This window comes from Martes martes (assembly GCF_963455335.1).
Source record: "Martes martes genome assembly, chromosome: 9".
Taxonomy (NCBI): domain Eukaryota; kingdom Metazoa; phylum Chordata; class Mammalia; order Carnivora; family Mustelidae; genus Martes; species Martes martes.
In genome coordinates this window covers 132,079,496-132,098,572 of record NC_137896.1, presented here as the reverse complement: position 1 = coordinate 132,098,572, position 19,077 = coordinate 132,079,496, and the positions used below count along the sequence as shown (strand labels likewise).

Sequence of the window (19,077 nt, the reverse complement as noted above, 5' to 3'; positions counted from 1 at the left end):
AGACTTCCGGAGAAGCAGGACAGGCAGACAGAAGCCTTCTGCGAAGCAAGGATCCGGGCGAAGAGAGCGAGGCCCTCACCTTACACAGAAGATGTAAACGGGCGCCAAAAACTCAGTCCTCAAGACAATTCAATTTTAATGTCATGTTTTTAAAACTCAAAATTGATGTAAAAAAATCCCTGATGAACAAAATATCGAAAACTAAACAGAGACAGGCTGTTGTTTCTTGTACGAACCTGCGTTACTGAGCAATGGGCACAAGTGTGTCTAATCTACCCAAGGTCACGGCCGATGGGGCCTTCTTGTGCCCTGGACAGATGTGACTGGGGCCAAGGCCTTGTGTACACACTGGGCGACTTGGGGTTTCCATGTAGAGTGGAGTGTAGAGCTCCCTTCCCATTTGGGTTCAGAAATGGGACGAATTGTGATAAGTGTACACAGAGGTGCACACTTCCCTTCAGCCTGGGGCTGTGCTGTGGTTCAGGACTCGGGAGGCGCTTCTCAAGGCTAAATGTGTTTCTAGGTGGAGGAGGGGTGGGGAGAGCCTTGGGCAGAGAGCGTGGTGTGTGCAAAGGCCTGGAGGCAGGAATGCTCTGCAGGTGACTGCCAAGAAGATACAGGAAAATGAAATCTTTTGTTGTTTTTATAACAGCTTTATTGAGATATAATTCACATAGTATGCAGTTTACCCATTTAAGTGCACAATTCAATGGTTTCTGTATGTTCACAGAGCTGTGCAACCCACACCATGACCAATTTCAGAATTTGTTTGTCACCCCAAGAAGAAACCCATCCCCTTTAGCGGATAATCCCGCATTGTACTCATCCCTGACTCCAGCCCTAGGAAACCATGAGTTTACTAAGAAAGTAAAGTGATTTACTAAGAAAATAAGTGATTTTTCCTTTGGATGTTTGATCTTTGCAGATCCTAAACCTGTCTCCGTGGTACAGATACAGATCTGTGAGGACATTTGGATCGTGCGCCTTTGTCGGGACAGCCCCAAGACCTTCACATGGTCAGTTTTCTAGCTTGATCCTTTCCCTTTTAAGCATGCAAAAAAAAAAAAAAAAAAAAAAAGGAAGAAAAGGAAAAAAATATATATCAATCAATAACTTCATCATAGAAATCTGATATTGTGAAAATCGGCCTCACAGTGGTTCTCTTCCTGTCCCTAACATCAGGATCCGCAATTTATTTGGAACTGCAAAGACCCTTTAAGACCCCATTTATCTGGAGGGCAAAGGCCCCATTTCCAGCTTCCTTATTGAAAGGTGTGGCCATATGACTAAGTTCTGGCCAACGGAGATGTGAGCAGAAGCCCTGTGTGGCACTTGCCTTCTCTTTAGGAGGAGGGGATGGCCCTCTTCCCTTTCCTTCTTCCTTCTGCCTGGACAAGGATATAAATGCTGGAGCTTTTGCAGCCATTCTGAGCCATGAGGTGACCTTGAGACCAAAGATCATGGAAGGAGGAGAAACACAATAAAAGAAGACTGTGTTCCTGTTATCTGGGACCATTTTTTTTTAAATTTTATTTATTTATTTGACAGAGAGATCACAAGTAGGCAGTGAGGCAGGCTGAGTTGGGGGGGGTGGGGAAGCAGGCTTCCTGCCGAGCAGAGAGAACAATGAGGGGCTCAATCCCAGGACCCTTAAATCATGACCTGAGCTGAAGGCAGAGGCCCAACCCACTGAGCCACCCAGGTGCCCCTATCTGGGACCATTTTAATCCCAGACTTCCTGTCTCTGGACTACTTTAAAAAAATTTTTTTTAAGTCAACTTTATTGAGTTCTAATTTACTTAAAATGTACCCATTTTAAGTATATCGTTCATTGGGGCTTGACAAATGTATGCCTGTGCACCATCCCAATTAAGATGTAGGCTATTTCCATCACTCCCCAAAGTGTTCTGCAGTCCTCTGCTTTCCACCCCTGCTGCCACGACCCTCCGCACAGCTGCCTCAGGTACCGCCTTCCTGCATTTTGTCCTGTAGACTAGTTCTGCTCCGGGCTGCTCTTCAACGAGAAAGAACTAAACGCTTATCTCGCTGAAGCCAATATTTGGGGGGCCTTTGTGATTTGCAGCTGATTCTAATGCAGAAGTGACTATAGATATATTACACACAGCCTCAAAGAGAGGTTCCTAAACACACTGTAATATTGTCTTGACTGCCGTTAGCCATCCCATATCTTCGATTGTTCCCTAGGAAACAGATTGGGAGATGAGATTTTCAAACCGGAGGTTCATTAGGGAGTGCCGGTGGACACGCACCTCTGCGGGAGGGAAGGGCCACAGGGCGAGAGCAGCTGCACCAGAACCTCAGCTGTCCCCACGTGGAACTCTGAGGCCAAGGTGACCTTCAGAGATGTCCTGGGCTATGTGCCCAAGTCACCAGTTATTGGATGGGGGCTGAACCTGGGGAGCAGGGAAGGCAGCTCTTTTCACTCAAAGGCAATTTCCAGGAAGGAATCAGCCAAGAGTCATGAGCAGCCACCACTCCCAGCAGCGGAGGGATGTGTGTCCCGGCTCCAATGGGGAAGCTGGGAAGCGTGTCACAGCAGTCGTGACACTGTGTCCTCAGGGGTTCCATGGCTGTGTGGGAGCAGCCTACACCTGCTTGGAAGACCTTGGAAGACCACTGATGGGGCAGATGCCTGGCTCTGTGGGTCCTGCCTTCCCCTCTGCACAGGGTCCCCTCCCGCCCAGGAAGCTGTGGTGTCAGACGCTTTCTCTACCTTTCTCTCGAGCTGACCCTTGGTGGGCTGTCTTTACACACGCTGACTTTGGCAATGCCTCCCTGTGTCCTGGCCCTTCCTTATTTTGAGCTTCACGGCGATGCCACTGATGCTTCTCCAAAGATGTGAAATTGAACATCCTTCTGAGCTACGGGCATTTCTCTGCTCTGAGGATGGCTCACTGGTTTCCCTGTGTCTGCCTCATTTTACCAGCGAAGGCTGAATTCAGGACCTGGTCTGCCTAACAGTCTTCTCTGTGGCAAGAGCTGCCCCCTCCACTTGGTCTGAGTGCTGCGTTCCCACAGGTTGGGGTTCCCGGCACTCTGCCATTTTACGAGCACCGGGCATGACCATAAATTAGGATCCAAACTTCGTAACAGATGAAATGAGGGACGAGGGATACTGTTCATGTTACTTTTTTTTTTAATGAGAAATATTGTAAAACACAGATAAATTTAGAGACACATATATATCAGACACATTTATTTCTGCAACAGAGTTGCTATCGGAACAGATTGGCTTCATATTTTTAGAAATAATGCCCGTCAGGTACAGTCGATTAGCACTGTACTCTCTTTCCCATCTCGCCCTGTCCCAGAAGCAATCACTTACAGCAATCCCTGTGCTGTCTTTCAGCCCACGTTGATGCTTTGGCTATGTTTGTATACATTTACACAAATGTACATTGTATTGTTATAGCTGAACTTAACAGTAACATACCATTCTGTTGCCATTCTTTTTTTAAAAAATTCAGTGCTTTTTAAAAAAGATCTCTCCACGTTGATTCGGACATACCTAGTTGATGGATTTTACTACCATTTATAGTAAACCGTCGTGTGAATATAAGGGGCTTTTTTCACTCCTCCCCCCTCCCCTGCCCCCCATGCAGGACACTGAGGCAGCTTTTCTCTCCTGTATTGGGACATGTTCTCTCCACATGGCTTTTCGGCTTATGTATGCACAGAGGTTTTCTCGGGGTGGGTAACTGGAGGGACGATCGCTGGGGTGAGGGTATCTGTCTCTCCAACTTTGCCTGATATTGGCAAATCGTTCCCCCGAGGGACTGTTGCCATTTACACTCTCAGCTCAATGCCTGGGAATGTCTCTTTCCCCATGTCCCCTTCATGACTTTGTAGCAATTACGAAGAATGCTGCTATCAACATCCCGCCCAAGTTTTGGGGTGGATACGTATTGGAAGAACTGCCAGACTGGCCTCCACAGCTAGCACACCGTTTTGTGCTATCACCGGCAAAGAACGTGGGTGGGTTCCAGCTTCTCCGGTCCTCACCAACACTTACTGTTCCTCGTTTTGATTATAAAAATGCTCGTGGGTGTCAAGTAATCTCATCGGGGTTTTGCTTTGTATTTCCCTGATAACTAATAATGTTGGTCTTTTCATGTGCTTTTTGGCCCTGTACGCATATTGTCCTTAGAGAGATGTCCACCCAGAACAAATCCCTTCCCATTTTTAAGTTGGGTCGTTTGTCTTTTTATTGTTGAGTTGTGAGAATTCAATTTATATGCCATAGAGACTCCTTATTAGATATACAGTTTGCAAATATTTTCTCCCCTTCTGGGGGTTGTCTTTTCATTTTCCTGATGGTGCCCTTTGAAACCTCAGAGTTTTAAGCTTTGTCAACTTTTCCTTTGATTGCCTGTGTGTTTGCTGTCATACCTAAGGAGCCATCATCTGATCCAAGGTCCCAAAGATTTACACTTGTGTTTTCTTCTAAGGCTTTATTGCTTTAGCTCTGACATTCAGGTCATTGATCCATTTGGAGTTAAACTTTTGTATACGGTGTGAGGTAGGGGCCCAACTTCATTCTTCCACGGGTGACCGTCTGTGCCCATCCAGTGGTTCCAACATCACTTGTTGGAAAGACTGTTCTTTCTCCCACTGAATTGTTTTGGCGGCCTTGTCAGAAAGCAATCGGTTACCAACGGGAGGGCTTATTTCTGGATCTCGATTTTGCTCCGTTCATCTGTATACGCATCCTGATGCCAGTACCACACTCTCTTGATTACTGCAGCTTTGTTGTAACGATACAGCTTTGCCAGCTGTATATTATAAAGCGCACTTCATCTGTTTCAGAAGACTGCCTAGGCCAGTGGTTTTCAAAGTGTGGACTTCTGACCGGCAGCAGCATCATCACCCGGTATTTTGTTAGAAACGCAAATTCTCAGACGAGACCCTACGCTTTGTGGATCATTAACTCTGGGGGTGGGGCTTAGCCATGTGTGTCCTTGCAAGCTCTTCAGGGGATTCCAACGTACGCGAAAGTTGGGGATCCCTTGCTCTGTATCCATCTAAATGACAGCCGCCGGTCGCCTATGGCTATTAAGCACTCGAATGGTGCTAGCCCGAACTGAGATGTGTGATAAATATAGAACACACACTGAATGTCAAAGACTTAATATGAAAAAAAAGAATGCAAAATATCTGATTCATAAGTTTTGGAGTGATTGCATGTTGAAGCAATAATATTTCCTCTATGTTGAATTGAAACATGTATCATTCAAATTAATTTTGCCTGTGTCTTTTTACACTTAAAAATGTGTCTGCGTATGTGGGTCACATTCCCTTTCTGCCGGAACGTGGACAGTTGGCTAGAAGGTGAAATGAGAGACAAGCAGTGGTGTGGGGGTGTTATTTCCATTCCACATTAGCCGCTGAACTGTTCTGGGCAGAGAGTCACCTGCTGTCCTGCTCAGAACATGTACCAAGTTCTCAGGCTGCAGGAGCTCCATTTCTCCAGAAGAGAACCCATCCGGAGCTGAGCTGGCAAGGCAAGCGGCCTTTTCCGGTTCAGACTGGTTGGGAACAGCGGTCAGAGCCGCTGTTTGTGTTTGGCTTTGGGTTTCATGCTTGAGCCGGAGTGTGGTGCCGCCAAACAGACTCTTGGCTGCTTCCCTCATGGTTCACCAGCGTGCGAAGGATGTCGGGCCGGGTGTGCAGCTTTCCCGGGCTGGAGGCTTGGCTGGACATACAGGGGGCCTGGCAGGCTACTGCTGGGTGCGCCCTGCCTACCCTGGGTCTTCGTGCGGGACACGGACACCGGCCCCCTTGCATCCAGCTGTGCCAACCAGCAAGGTAGACCTGTCCCGGGGCTCCAGTCCTGTGCACGGTGAGCATGGTGCAGCCACGACTTCAAGATCGCCGCTCGAAGTCCGCAGCAGGTGTTTCGACAGGGTGTTGGGCCACTTCCCAAATCCTTGCTGCATCTGACCCTCTCCCTTGCCCTGGTCACCTGTGGGGAGCGCTGTCCTGAGGAAGAAAGCTCCCAAAGGTTAGGGGGTCTTGTTCAGGTGACACAGCTAGAACGTACCAGAACTGGGGCTGGAACCCGGGTCTCCCGAGATTCCCTGGGATGCTCTCTTCTATACATTTGTACTGAGTCGGTCAGCCTTTGGTGAGCTGCTGATGATGCTGAAGACAGTGTCTTATCGAGTATCTACCATGCCGCAGGCCCTTTTCATGCATTGCCTTTTTTAGTCCAAGGGAGACATGAATATCCACGTTTTACAAATTAGGAAATCGGAACCCTGGATTAGGGTTCAACCGGGATGGCTGAAGAGAATGTTTTGGACCTACTAAGGGGGAAGGAGGGAGGAGGGGGGAGGGAAGGAAGAAGGGAGTTATTACCAAGGTCCCCATGCTGGTGACAGCGGGATCCTGACCTGCCTGTAGGTCTGCCTGCCCCGGAACCCGGCTCACTCTCCCCTGCACCTCAGTGGGCGTGCCTTCGGGGACTCTGAGAGACAGCCCAGCTCCTGAGCCCTCACCGGAGAGCCAGGCTCCCCTCCACACCCTTCCCCTGTTCCTCGGGGAGCAGGGACAAGTGGGTGAGGCACTGCTCAAGGAACAAAACAAGGTCCTGAGAGCTCTGGTTCCTGACGATCAGGTCCCGGGGCCCAGCTTTGAGACTCGAGGGGGACAGCTGGGCAGGTGGGGTGGGAAACGGAAGATGAGAAGATATGTTGGCCTGTCTTAGCTTGTGTGGCCATAACAATATCCTGAGACGGAGAGGCCTGACATTTATCTCTCGCAGCTCCGGAGGCTGGAAGTCCAAGACCAAGGTGTTGGCGGATTCAGAATCTGTTGAGGGCTCCTTTCCGGGCTCGCGCTTGGCAGCCTTCTCGCCGTGTCCTCACATGGCCCCTATGGAGAGCCAGAGAGATCTCATTCCCTCTTCCTCTTCTTATAAGGCACCAATCCTCTTGGATGAGGAGCCCATCCTTACGACCTCATTAACCTGAATTACTTCCTAAAAGCCCCCTCTCCAAATACAGGCAGGTGTGCTGGGGCTTTAGTGCACGACTTCCGCAGGGGCGCAGCTCAGTCCCTAGCAGGGGAGTCTCTCTAGGTGAAGGGAGACGCTAGTTTATCTTGGTACCTGGGCACTTGCAAGGGGGAAGGGGGAAGGGAGACCCATCTGAATGTGCCTCTGAGTCACGCTCCCTAGGTAAGCCATGGGTCACAGCATCTGCCTCGGGGTCCTTCACGAGCACTGGTGGACCTCAGGGAGAGGCAAGGTGGCCTCACCCTCCCATTTCCCCACCACTGATCCACGCTGACCCCGGGGAGGATCCAGCCATCCCAGAAAGTCTTGCTATTGGTGCTGCCAGCAAGTTCTCCAACTGTGTCCTCCGGGTTGAACTTCTGGGATCAGGGGCAGGGTGGGCAGCCAGAAGGGCTGTATCTAGCCCAAGGGAGCAGGGCGCACTCCATTCCCAGCAGCCACACTTCTCCCTTCTGCAGTTACAATGACACAGAGGACCAGAGTCAAAAGAGGACCTGGAGAGAGCGGGCCTTCACTTTTTCAAGCTTTCAGAAGCAGGGGTCTGTGGGCTAGAACCCTGGTTATTGGAAAGGACCTCCTTAGATAGGATTATCATTATTATTTTTAAAGATTTTATTTATTTATTTTGAGAGAGAGAGAGCATAAGCACGGGGAGCAGCAGGCAGAGGGAGAGGAGAAGCAGGATCCCCACGGAGCAGGGAGCCCGATACGGAACTTGATCCCAGGACCCTGGGATCATGACCTTTGAGGAAGGCAGACGCTTAACCGACTAAGCCACCCAGGTGCCCTAAGTCAGTTATTATTAAGACTAATGAGGCTCATTCCTGACTTAAATTGTTTATAGCCATGGTATGGAAGACAAATTGTATATAGAGCAGGCCATCTCTAACATGTTGAATTGTTCTCCCATAAAGATGTTGAAGTCCTAATCTCTGGTACCTGTGAACATGACCCTGTTTGGAAACAGCGTCTTTGCCCATGGTCAAGCTCATTAGAATGGGCTCTAATCCAGTATGACTGGTGTTCCTCTATAAGGGGGGGAATTTGGACATGGAGGCAGACACACACAGAGGAACGATGACAGGAAGACAGAGGGAGAAGACAGCCATCTGTAAGCCAAGAAGACCCTACAGAAATCAGGGGAGAGGCCTGGAACAGATTCCCCCTCAGGTCCGTCAGAAGGAACCAACCTTGCTGATGCACGGATCCTGGACCTCCCAGCCTCCAGAGCTCTGAGACAATAAACGTCTTGGTTTGAGCCAGCCAGCCCGGGCTACTTCCTTACGGCGGCCCCAGGACACTCACAGGGAGCCATATCCCGAGTTTGCGTGTTGCTTTGCTCTAGTTTATTAAATTCAGAAGTACCTACTGAGTCACTACCGCACGGCCTGCAAGAACGAAAGGAAGAGGTCAGGTTGTCTCTCACCTGAGGGAGACACTCCTCCTTGAGATGCTCTGAATCGGAGGCGGAGACATGGCGACGTGCTCGCCCACTCCGTGGTTTTCTCCCGGGCACAGAGGAAGCCTGCCATTCCCGGACCCCTGGCAGCCAGGTAGCCCCGTGTGACTCATTCCGGTCCCTGAATGCGGACCCATGTTATGCGTGCCTCCTCTAGGCCTGGCTCCCAATGACCCCGAAACCCCCCCCCCTTACCACCCACCCCCCCAGCACGATCTCCTCCCTCGTTGCTGGCTGGAAGTCAAGGGGCCAGTGGTTCCTCCTAAGCCCTGAAGGAAGAATCTTGAAATGGAAGAGATGTTGGCGGAATCTCGAGACGGAAGGGGCTGGAGTTCCCGAACGCCCGTGAGGAGTCTTCCCCGTGCCCCCCCCGGCCTGGCGCCAAAGCATAGCCCGAGCGAGAAGTGGGTCTTACGTGTGACCACAGCAGAACATGACCCACGCCACTGAACCCAGTATCTGTGGTCACCCGGCTGACGGGCCTGGGCTTGACTGGGGTGCGGGGGCTTCTCACCTACAACCCTACCCTCTGCGCTGTTTGGTGGCCCTGGCCCCTGGTCTGCGGAGAAGGAGAGATGCTGCCCCTGGGTACCAGAGCCATTCCGTGTGACCTCACCACAGCCCTACACGTCTGACTCTCACTGTCATTATTGCGTTTAATCCCCACAGCGGGGCTGCCTAGGAGACTAACTCCCTGTGGGGCTGGTTTTGCCATTTGCTTGCTGAGAGAGAGGTCTGGGCTCTCAGACCACCTGGCCTGCCGGCCCCTCTCTTCCCGCCCAGCCACCCACCAACATTCCTCTCCGCGGCCTCCCGTGGAGTGGGAGTTCACTCCCCGTGTTTTTGTGGAGGAGGATTTGCAGGAGGATTTGAGTTTTCCCCTAGAGACGCCGGAAAGACAGTCTGTCTCAGCCTAACACTAACGCCCAGCTCCGCATTCAGGGCTGTTTCTGTGGTTACCTTTCTTCGGGGATGTTTGGGGTGGGCGGTGGTGGTAGTGGTGGGTGTGGGTATGTGTTTGCTTTTCCCAGGGCCCAGATTTTCCGGAGCTACTGGGGTGAGAGGCTCTGGGAAGCACAGTCCCTTATTCCTTCCCTCTGTGCAGGTGCCTTAGGAGGGGGACAGAGGAAGTCCGCAGGAAACACAGGTCTGTCTCTCTCCCTGACTCCCAGGCCACCTGTCCCTGGCACCGAGATGTCCACCAAACCCCTTTCTCAGCAGAGACTGAAGACCCACAGCATGTCGGGGAGGGAAGGACCAGAAGAAGCCTGCTCCTCCTCCCGTCCATTTTATAGATGGGGAAACCAAGCCCTCCGGAGTCTCAGGGACTCGCCCAAATCACCCAGAACCGACAAAGGCGACCGGAACTGGAACTCGGGTGTCCCTCCGCCGGGTCCTCAGCTCCTTCCCAGAAAGAGGCGCGGGAAGGCTGGTGGTAACGGCTCAGGGGCCTGGCGGCGAGGGTGCCCGAGGGCCCCGGGAGGCGGCCTGGGCCGAATCCGGCCTCTTCCCTTTCTGGGCCACACTTCCTGCAGAGGACCGGGGAGGCGGGGGAGTGGGCGCCGAGCCGATCCCTCCCGGTGCCGCCTCCCCGCCTCTCCCACACCCGCAGGCCAGAGGCCAAGGGTTAGGGAGGCGGAACCGGTGCTCAGCTCGGCTCCTGCCCCGAAATCCACCCAGGCCTGGGGCCGGGTCAGGGCCTTAGCTGGGCGGAGAGCGCGCTAAAGAGCAGCGAGGGACCCGGCTCGGACGGCTCTGAGGCCCGGCACCCGAGGGCCAGCAAGAGGCGTGGCTAGGGACAGGGGCGCGACCCGAGCGGGGTTGGTGGGCGGGGCCGAGTCTGGGGGCGTGGTCGGGGCGGGGGCGGGTCCGCAGGAAACTTGAGCGCCGGCCCCGGCCGCACGCCCCGCCCCCGGCCTCCGCCTCCGGGTCCCGCCTTCAAGTCCCTTCCTTCCCGGCGCTGGCAGGCGGGCCGCGGCGACTGCAGGCGGCGGACGGGCGGACCGGCGGACGGGCGGGCGTCTCCACCTCGCTCCCTCCGTCGCTGCCGGCTTCCTTTTGTTTTTCTGGGAGGCGATGAGCGCAGGGCCGGCGCGGAGGCTGCGGGCGCACGGAGGCCCGCGCTCCTAGCCACCCTCCCGGCCTCGGCGCGCTCGTCCCGGGCAGCGGCCCGCGCCCGCCCCAGCACCAGCTGCGCCGAACTTGGGCTCGGGAAGCCGGCGGACCGCGTCCTGCGCCGGAGCAGGTAGGGCAGCGGGGGGCTGCCGGCTGCGGAGAGTGCGGGCGTGTGCACCGGCGTGAGCTGCGACCGGGCTCTCTGCGTGTGTGTGTGTGTGTGTGTGTGTTCCGCGCGCGTGTGTGTTGGGGTGCCTGTGTTTGCGTCGTGGAGTTGTGGGTGACCGCGGACCGTGGTGTATCCCTGGAATGGCGTGTCCTCGTGGGGATCCGTGTGTACAGTGGGTGTGCACATTTTGGGTTGCGTTTGTGGAATTGTGTGTCCGGGCGCAGTTGCTGGTGGGGACGGGTGCGGGGCGGGTGGCTGGTGTGAGCGGCTGCGCGTGGGGCGCGGGCAGCGGGGTGGGCGTGGGCAGTCCATCCCTGCTTGCGGAGCCCTCTGTCCCCCGCCGGCCGGCGCAGTGCGGAGCTCCAGGGGCCCCGGGGACAGCTGGCATCCGAAGGAGCTAGCGCGGGCCTCTGGGGCAGCGTGGGCTAGCCCCCCTGGGGGGCCGGTCCGTGCGGCCCACGTGGGTGGCAGGTGCGCTACGGGCAGGGTAGGGGACCGGCTCGGCGGCCATCTGCTCCCTCCCCGCTAGGCCGAGGGGCGACGGACAGAGCCGTGCTCCGGAGTTAGGAGCCCTGGCCTCGCCGTTACCCGCACAGCGACCTGGGCCAGACACGCCACCTTCTCTGGTAGAGGTTTGCTTCTCTAGCAAACGGGGACAGTTCTTCCCTCGGGGTCTGCCGTGACATTTCAAAGGAGAACGCACCAAAGATGGCTCTTGGCCCGGTGCTTGGCACATAGTAGGTGCTAAGTTAATTGAATTAGTGTCAATTAGTGCCTCTTTTTTTTTAACCCCTTTTTTTTCCTTTATCTTGGGTGGGGCTATTGCATCCCCTGCCCCCCACCCCCACCCATCACGCCCCTAACTTAACTGCGAAGCACCGAGATTAGAGAAAGTTTAGGCTGCCGGCTGCGCTGCCTGCTCGCCGCACCTCCCTGGCGGCGCCGCCTCGGGCGTGCAGCAGGGAAGGCTCCCGCGCCCGAGCTGGGGGTCCCTCTCCTGGCCAACTGCGGCGGCTGCTGAATGAGTCGGGAGCCTTTTTGTTCAACAAGTGCCTAGTCCCCGGGGCTTGCGGCTTACAGAGTCCGACAGCAAGGGTGTGAAAGTGGCGCTCCCCGCAGAGACGGACCTGGGGCTCCCAGGGCATCCTGGCCGGGCCTGGTCAAGCTGAACGCCATCCCCTTTGACTCCCGGCCGATACCGAGTCCCCCTAGAGGAGGGTGTTTGTCAGGATCGCAAGTCCTGCCTGGGGCCTCGGTTTCGGACCCTCCGACCCTCCCCCCATCCACCCAAGGGCGGTTCTGTTGATCAGCCTTACGCAGGAGCCCAGGGGTCCGGGGGATCCTTCCTCCCAGTCCTACACCTTAATTTTTTAAAATATTTAGTTCGAAGCCTACTACTACGTAGCGCTGAACTGCAGTGAACGCGCACACCCTGGAACCACGATTCGCTCTCAGGGAGAGTCCTGCCAACTGCAGCATAGCGCTTGCTAGACCCAGCGGGGCCAGCTGGCCCGGGCTGGCCGGCTGCCTTCTGCCAGAGCTGGTGATTCCTTCCCTCCATCGCTGTGGTTTCTTTCTTCCTCTCAGGACCCTTCCCAGTCGGAAAAACAAATAAGCTTTCGCGAAGGGAGTAGCGGACGGCATGGTGCATGGTTTTCTCAAAATGGAGCATCCGCCTGGAAGGGTCTTGGGGGGGGGGTGTGGGGTTGAGCAGCTGGGCTGTGCCTAGGGATGGGATTTGTCTCCCGGGGTCACCTGCCTGCCGTGGGTGTGCTCAGGAAAGCTGGAATCCTTTGCAGGATTTTATGACACAGGAGCAGAAAGCTCTTGCTTGGTCTGTCTTCTGCCGGCCCCAAAAGCCGAGGTCTCGGCGGTGTCGGCAGGCCAGGGGACCTGGAGGAGCTAAGTTTTCATCTGATTGGGTGTGAGGGGCGCACTTAGAATGCAACCTGCTTTTTTTCTATTGCAGAAAATGATTTTATAACCTAGAGGAGAAAAGGGCTTTTCATCTGAATCCTACTGGCTTCCCCATAATCAGATTGAGTAATAATGGGGGAAAAAAAATCAGGCTGGCTTTCTTAGCTCAGAAGACAGACCCAAAGCTGGGCTGTTTGTTGTTGCGGTTGTTGTTTCGTATTTTCCTGCTTAAAACCAGCCCTTTGTCTCAAGCAAACCAGTGCTTTGGCCCTAGATCTATTTCTGTTTCACTTTTGAGAGCGCCTCTAATTACTGAGCTCTTGAGGTTTTGTTGGATAAAGTGCCGGAGGGAAGGCCCCGGGGCCCTGCCTCCCGCCTGCCGTGGGATGTGCTGACTTTTAGCCTTGCCTGCTCCCTTCGGGTCCCACTTGGATGCTTTCCGTAAGGTGAAAAATAGATGTCAACGTGCGCTAGTAATTTGGGATCCCGGGCATCGGCCGTCAGACGCCTGGAAGCGCGGACTGGTGCGGAAACAACAGGTCAGACCCCAGCAGAACAGAGATGGGCCCAAACCCGAGCCGGTGACCCGTTCGTTTCCAGTAAGCCCTCTAGAGGGAAACTCTAGGAGATGGAAAGGAGCTCAGACTAAGGCCTTCAGAATTTTATCTTAATGCCCCTTTCTGGCCACTGGGCTGTGCAGAATTAGAAATACAAGCTGTTGAGGGACAAGGAGTGGCCTCGCCTTAGTGCACAGTCCCCATGGGGGCCTCCTCCTTCCGGAGCTCTGTCTCTACCTGGAGCTGCTCTGGAGTTTCATCCTGGTAGAGCAGTAGTGCTGTCTTTTGGGGGGGGTCCCGGGGGGGTGGGGGACTTGGACCCACTGCCTTTTTTGGCTCCACGTGCACACTTACTTGTAAGGGTTGCTTTTCCCCATAGAATACCCTATTGAGCGTTTGTGTATCAGGCTGTCTGACTCCCCCTTACGCCTGTGGTCCTCCCCTCTGCCCCAACTTATCCTGGGACCTTGTATGGCCACTCGTAAGTGACAAAGCGCCCAGGTCACTTGGGGACCGGTGTTAATCCGGGATACTATTAAGGAGCCCCACAGTTATTTGGCACTACGGGGTAAGCTGTTTGGCAGCTGACATTTTATCTAGATCAGGATCAGGTTTGTGTTAGAACTGAGTGTGCCAGCAAGCCCTAAATGAAGCTTGTTTGTGAGGGGACAATCTTTCTAATTTGTGAGTCGCCGGCCTGGGATCAATGGGGGATTAGGTGTGTTTTGCTAGTGTGTCAGTCCCGGATGTCATTGTGTTTGTGGAAGGAGGGCGCTTACCAACCTTAATCGTGCTCTGTCTACCTTGGGATTCACCATCCTTCTACAGTCTCATTGGATTTGTTTGGTGTTTTCCCCGCCCACACGTAAGGCTGTGCATCTCACGTGGCTCTTGTCCTTTTCCCTTTGGGTTGAGTTTCTAATCAGGGGATGACAGGTAGTGGTATATGGAGATAGCAGAACAGGCTTAGGGGCTGTCCCGGTGACTCTTGCTCCATGGGGGGGAAAAATGTTTCTTTCAAATCACTTTCCACCCCCCCCCCCAAAAAAAAGGTTGGAGTCTAGTGGCATGGGTTTTAATGTAACTTCCGGTAATCAGTATGGTTTGACAGGTGAACGTTTCTTAGGTACTGATGAGCAAGGTGCCAGTCTCAAGAATTATTTTTTTTTATCATCAGGAAAGCACAGTAAATCCTTTAAGAGAGCCCTGCCTCGGCCATGTCCTTTCAAGTATAATTGAATTTCAGAGGCAAAGCTTCATATCTCTGCATTTATGAGGCATGACTAACTAAAGACACTTACGGAGAGATCCCAGGCTCTTCCTGCCACAGCCCTCCCCTGCTGGCATCAGGTGGGCAAAAATGTCTTCTTGGGGCTCTTTCCATCTACCTTTTTTTTTTTTTTTTAAAGATTTTATTTATTTATTTGAGAGTGAGAGCAAGTGAGCGAGAGGGAGCGCATGATGGCAGGGGGCGGGGAGCAGAGAGAGAGGAAGAGACAGACTCCCCGCTGAAGCAGGGAGCCCGCTTCGGGGCTCGATCTCAGGACCCTGAGATCACGACTCCTGAGCTGAAGCCAGACGCTTCACCGACTGAGCCGCCCGGGCGCCCCTTCATTTACCTTCATAAGCCAAGTGCACCCCGCCCTCCGCCGCTAATCCAGCAGCCGTTGTTTTCCAGGAGACGGATCAGGGTGCTGGCATCGGTCTCACCTGCCTCCCTCCACGAGAAGTTTCTGAGGAGCGAGTGGTGGGTCGGTGACCCTTGGCTAAGAAACACTCAGGCTAGTTAAGTTTGTATTCCCTGGGTAAGGCTGCCATGATCTGCAGACAGGAAGAAGGCTTTGGGGGGTGTGTGGTTCTCGTGGGAGGGACCCTGTTGCCCCAGCTGGAAGCTTCCTTTGCTCTGTGCCTCTTTCGGCCAGGGAGGGGTCCCTTAGGCACCGTTCTACGTGCTCTCCTCTCACCTGGGCTCGCGTCTGTGCGCTGGCAGGTGAGCAGACCTGAGCTCTCCCCACGCTCAGACCCAGCCCTGTGGTGCCCGCTCCGTGCTGCTCCACATCAAAGCAGAGCCCAGAACTGTCCTCCAGGCGGGTCCCTCTGCCTGTTGTAGTGATTGCCTCTTGCCTACTCGTTCATTACAGCTAGAAATCTCAGGAGTGTTTCTGGGCTCTTTCCCCTTTTTTTTGTCCGTCCAGGAATCCTGAGTTGGTCAGTCCTCTGAGGCCCGAGCCCTCCTCTCCGACCCCACGACTCTGGTCCCTACAGGGCCGAGCTTTTTCATCCCTGATCCTGGGGCCCTGCTTCCACCTGGGTCATTGCTGTCATCAGGTCACTGTGGGAAACAGATTTTGTCATCTCACTCTACACTGTGGTCCCCGCCCCGCCAGTCCCCCACCCCTGCTCCTCCCCACCCCAAGTTCATGCTCTTGCTCTGTAAGACACCTGCTGGGTGCCTTGCTCTAAGCAGGACTCTGAAACCCAGACCCAGGCTTCCTCCCTGCCAGAGCCCAGCTTGGGCTGCGGGTTGGGCAGCCAGCCTGAGGAGCCCTCAGACCTTGACAAGTGCTCCAAGGAAGCTCCTCCCCCTGGGCTGGGGGGCAGGCAGGGGGTGGGGGGGGGTGGCTCCCAGCTGTGCTGGAAGGGGTGCAGGTGTCTGGGGGGAGGTGGGACCAGGAGGGTGAGCCTGGCGGGGTTGCCACAGCACCTGCCTTTCTTCTCTCCCACCCAGATTTCTTATCTGCTAAACTCCTACTCATTCTTGGGGAAAAAAAAAAAATCTTTTTAACTAACAGCTTTATTGAGATACAGTTTATATACCGTGAAGTGTACCCATTTCAAATGTACAATCCAGTACTTTTCAGTAAATTTACAGAATTGTGCAGCCGTCACCACAATCCAGTTTTAGAACCTTTGCATCACCCCAGAAAGCTCCCTCCTGCCCATTTATTGTCACTCTCTGTCCCCGCCCCCATCCCCAGGCAACGGCCAATGGGCTTTCTGTCTCTACATCTGCCCTTTCTTCCTCCCTCTCGGTTTATAGATTTGGCTGCAGGGCCTTCTCCTTGAGGCTTTCCTGGAGTTTTCCATTGAGAATTGGTTGCTCCCTCAGGCTGATCAAAGAGGCTGGGTGCTCGCCCGCAGGGCCGCAGGGCCGGCCAGCTCTTTGATGCCCTGACTTGGTCCTTCTGGCCCCCATCCCTCCCCTAGTGCAGGGCTGGGCCCCTGGGCTGCTCCCAGGGCCTGTTGGCTGCGCTCAGGTGAAGTTGCTCCCCACCATTTCTTTTGTCGGCTTCAGAGTATCCAGCAGGGGGGTTCAAATTTAAAGTACAGGGTGAGGCAAAAGGGGTCAAAGCCATTATTTATTTATCTACGTATATATATATATTTAAAAGATTTTATTTATTTACTTGACAGACAGAGATCACAAGTCGGCAGAGAGGCAGAGAGAGGGAGAAGCAGACTCCCCACTGAGCAGAGAGCCTGATGCGGGCCTCGATCCTAGGACCCCGAGATCATGACCTGAACCGAAGGCAGAGGCTTAACCCACTGAGCCACCCAGGCGCTCTAAACCCATTTTTTAAACGAAAAAATCTAGGATGCCTGGAGCACACCAACTTACCTAAACCCTTGGGCAAGGAGAAGAACCAAGAATGAAGCCAGGTCAAGTTCTCTCCCACCCCTGTTTGGTAGTCAGGATCTGCCCTTCTGGGGCTTTTCCCAGAGTGATGTTCAGTTTCTCTTGTCAGGGTCTCCAAGCCATGGAAATTCCTTATAGGGCATGAGCGGTGCATGGCGCGTCTCCATTTGCCCCAGTACTTGGCTCACAGCTGACGGGGTAGCAGTGACGTAAGCGTGCGTGGGTGCAGGGAGGTCTCCCGGGAGGTAGACAGACAGGGGCCCTGGGAGGGGAGCGCGCTTGCCTGGGTTGTGCATTTCAGAAGAACTTCCTTTCTTGGGTTATTTTTGTTCTTCAAGGAAAAGCAGAGGAGAAGACCCATTTTGCAGATGGCAAATTGAGTCACAGAAATGTACAGGCAGGTAGATCTGGGTCGGGTGTGTAGGCCACTGGGTCCCAAATGGTCTCTCTTCACTGTCTGTTAACTAACAAAATTAAAAAAACAAAAACAAAAGGAAAGCACTCCAGTAGGGGTAAAAAACAAAACTAAACAGAAAGCACAAATGGTCTCTCTCTCCCACTGAGGCAGAGAACTTTCTCGGTAGACAGCAAGAGTGTCTTGTGTCTTTCGGAAGATGGCGGATGTTGGGGTCCGGCAGGCCTGGGTTTGGGTCAGGCTCTGTTCCGTCATTTATCTTCTGGGTGACGCTTTCTGAGCCTGTACAGGAAGGGATTCCGGGGCCACGTTAGACTGTCACGTGGGACGTGGATGTAGAGTTGTCACGGTGGAGTCATCAACTGGTCACGTGTCTGTGGTTAAGTGGCGGCCATTATTGCTGTTTAACGTTCCCGGGAGGCGTTCCTCCTCCGCCACTAAGGTTTTCTTCTCATATTCGGGTTTATTAGGCACCTTTTGACCCAGACTGTGGGAGCAAAGCATCTGTTGTGAGAGCCTGTGCGTGTGTGTGAAGGCTCCAGGAAGGGAAATAGTGTGGGCCATGATTTTGGCGGTCAGGGAGCTGCCATCTTGGTTGGCCCAGCTCATGTCTTCTCAGAAGCCTTCCTGAGGGTCTCTGACACAGCCGTGGTGCACTCGGGGGGCTGCCCAAAGCGATCTAGGTGAGGTCATTCCGTAGATCTAGGTAGGTTGTTCCTCAGACCCAGGGAGACCCTGATCTCTTGATCCCCTGCCTCCAAGAGTGGTTGGAACCATTTTTTGGGTTGGCTTGCGAGCGTGTTCGTGTGCCAGTAGGCTGCCTGGAGACTCTTGGGAACACCGGCAGCATTTCGATTCTCTGCGGCTGTGTGTCTGGATCACAGCACGTTTTATCCCCCCTCCAGCAGCAAAATGCTCAAGTCCCTGCTTCCTTCCTGTGCATTTAACAGACGTTTCCAGAAAATAGAATTGACGACAGCTCCCCACCCTTCCCTGTCACTCCCATCCTTTCCCTTTGCCGTGCTGCAATCCATTTTTGGAGGGAAGCGAGAACCTCTAAAAATCAATCATCTGGGTTTAAAAACAAATCATTTCCAACATCGTACGATTTTCTGTATTTACATGTGGGGCTGGGGAGTCACTCCTGCCAGAGTGAGTGTGGGATGTCTAGAAAAGCCTGTGCCCCAACCGTGGGCCCAAGGCAGGGCTGTGGGTGGGCAGGACTGGTGGCTCTCTCTCTCTCGCTCTCTCTCTCTCAGCCCTCTCCAAAGCGTGGGGCGGCAGTGGCAGGAATAAGCCTTTATTAAAAATCCTCAGTCATGCAGTGCCAATCCCATGCTTGGTGACGCAGCCTGGACAGTCTGGCTCGGCTTCCAAGGGTGGGAGACGAAATCTGTTGGCTGCTTTGCCTTCTTTGGGTGTCTTTCTTGTAAGTACGGGAAGGTAGGAAGAGGCCCGGGACAGGTGCTGAGGCTCGGCTTTCGTTCACGCCGCACCTTTGGCCCTTAGGGTCCATTCTTATTCTCTGGGGTGTGTTTGTCCCTCCTCTTTCTCTCTAAAGGTGGGATAAAGAATTGCCGCTTTTATTAGCTTATGTTCTTGGTGATATGCTATTATCTGCCCTCAAAACAAATGGCCTGGCTGATTGTTTTCAGAGCTCGCTGTGAGGAGAAAGCTCATGCATTTGGGAGTGATTTTTGCTGTTGTTGGAGGAAGTAGGGGGAGGGGATTTGTAGCACAGGTGAGGAATTCCAGGTCCTCTCCACCAGGGC

General features: G+C 53.9%; 1 protein-coding gene across 1 annotated transcript in view; it reads left to right on the top strand.

The window, feature by feature from the left end:
- Positions 1-10,451: 10,451 nt before the first annotated feature.
- The window catches only part of HPCAL1 (hippocalcin like 1), a 107,988-nt gene continuing 99,362 nt past the window's right edge, over positions 10,452-19,077 (top strand). Inside the window, exon 1 of the mRNA XM_080813049.1 lies at positions 10,452-10,740. The gene's annotated coding sequence lies outside the window, so the exon portion shown is untranslated. The remainder of the gene's footprint in view (positions 10,741-19,077) is intronic.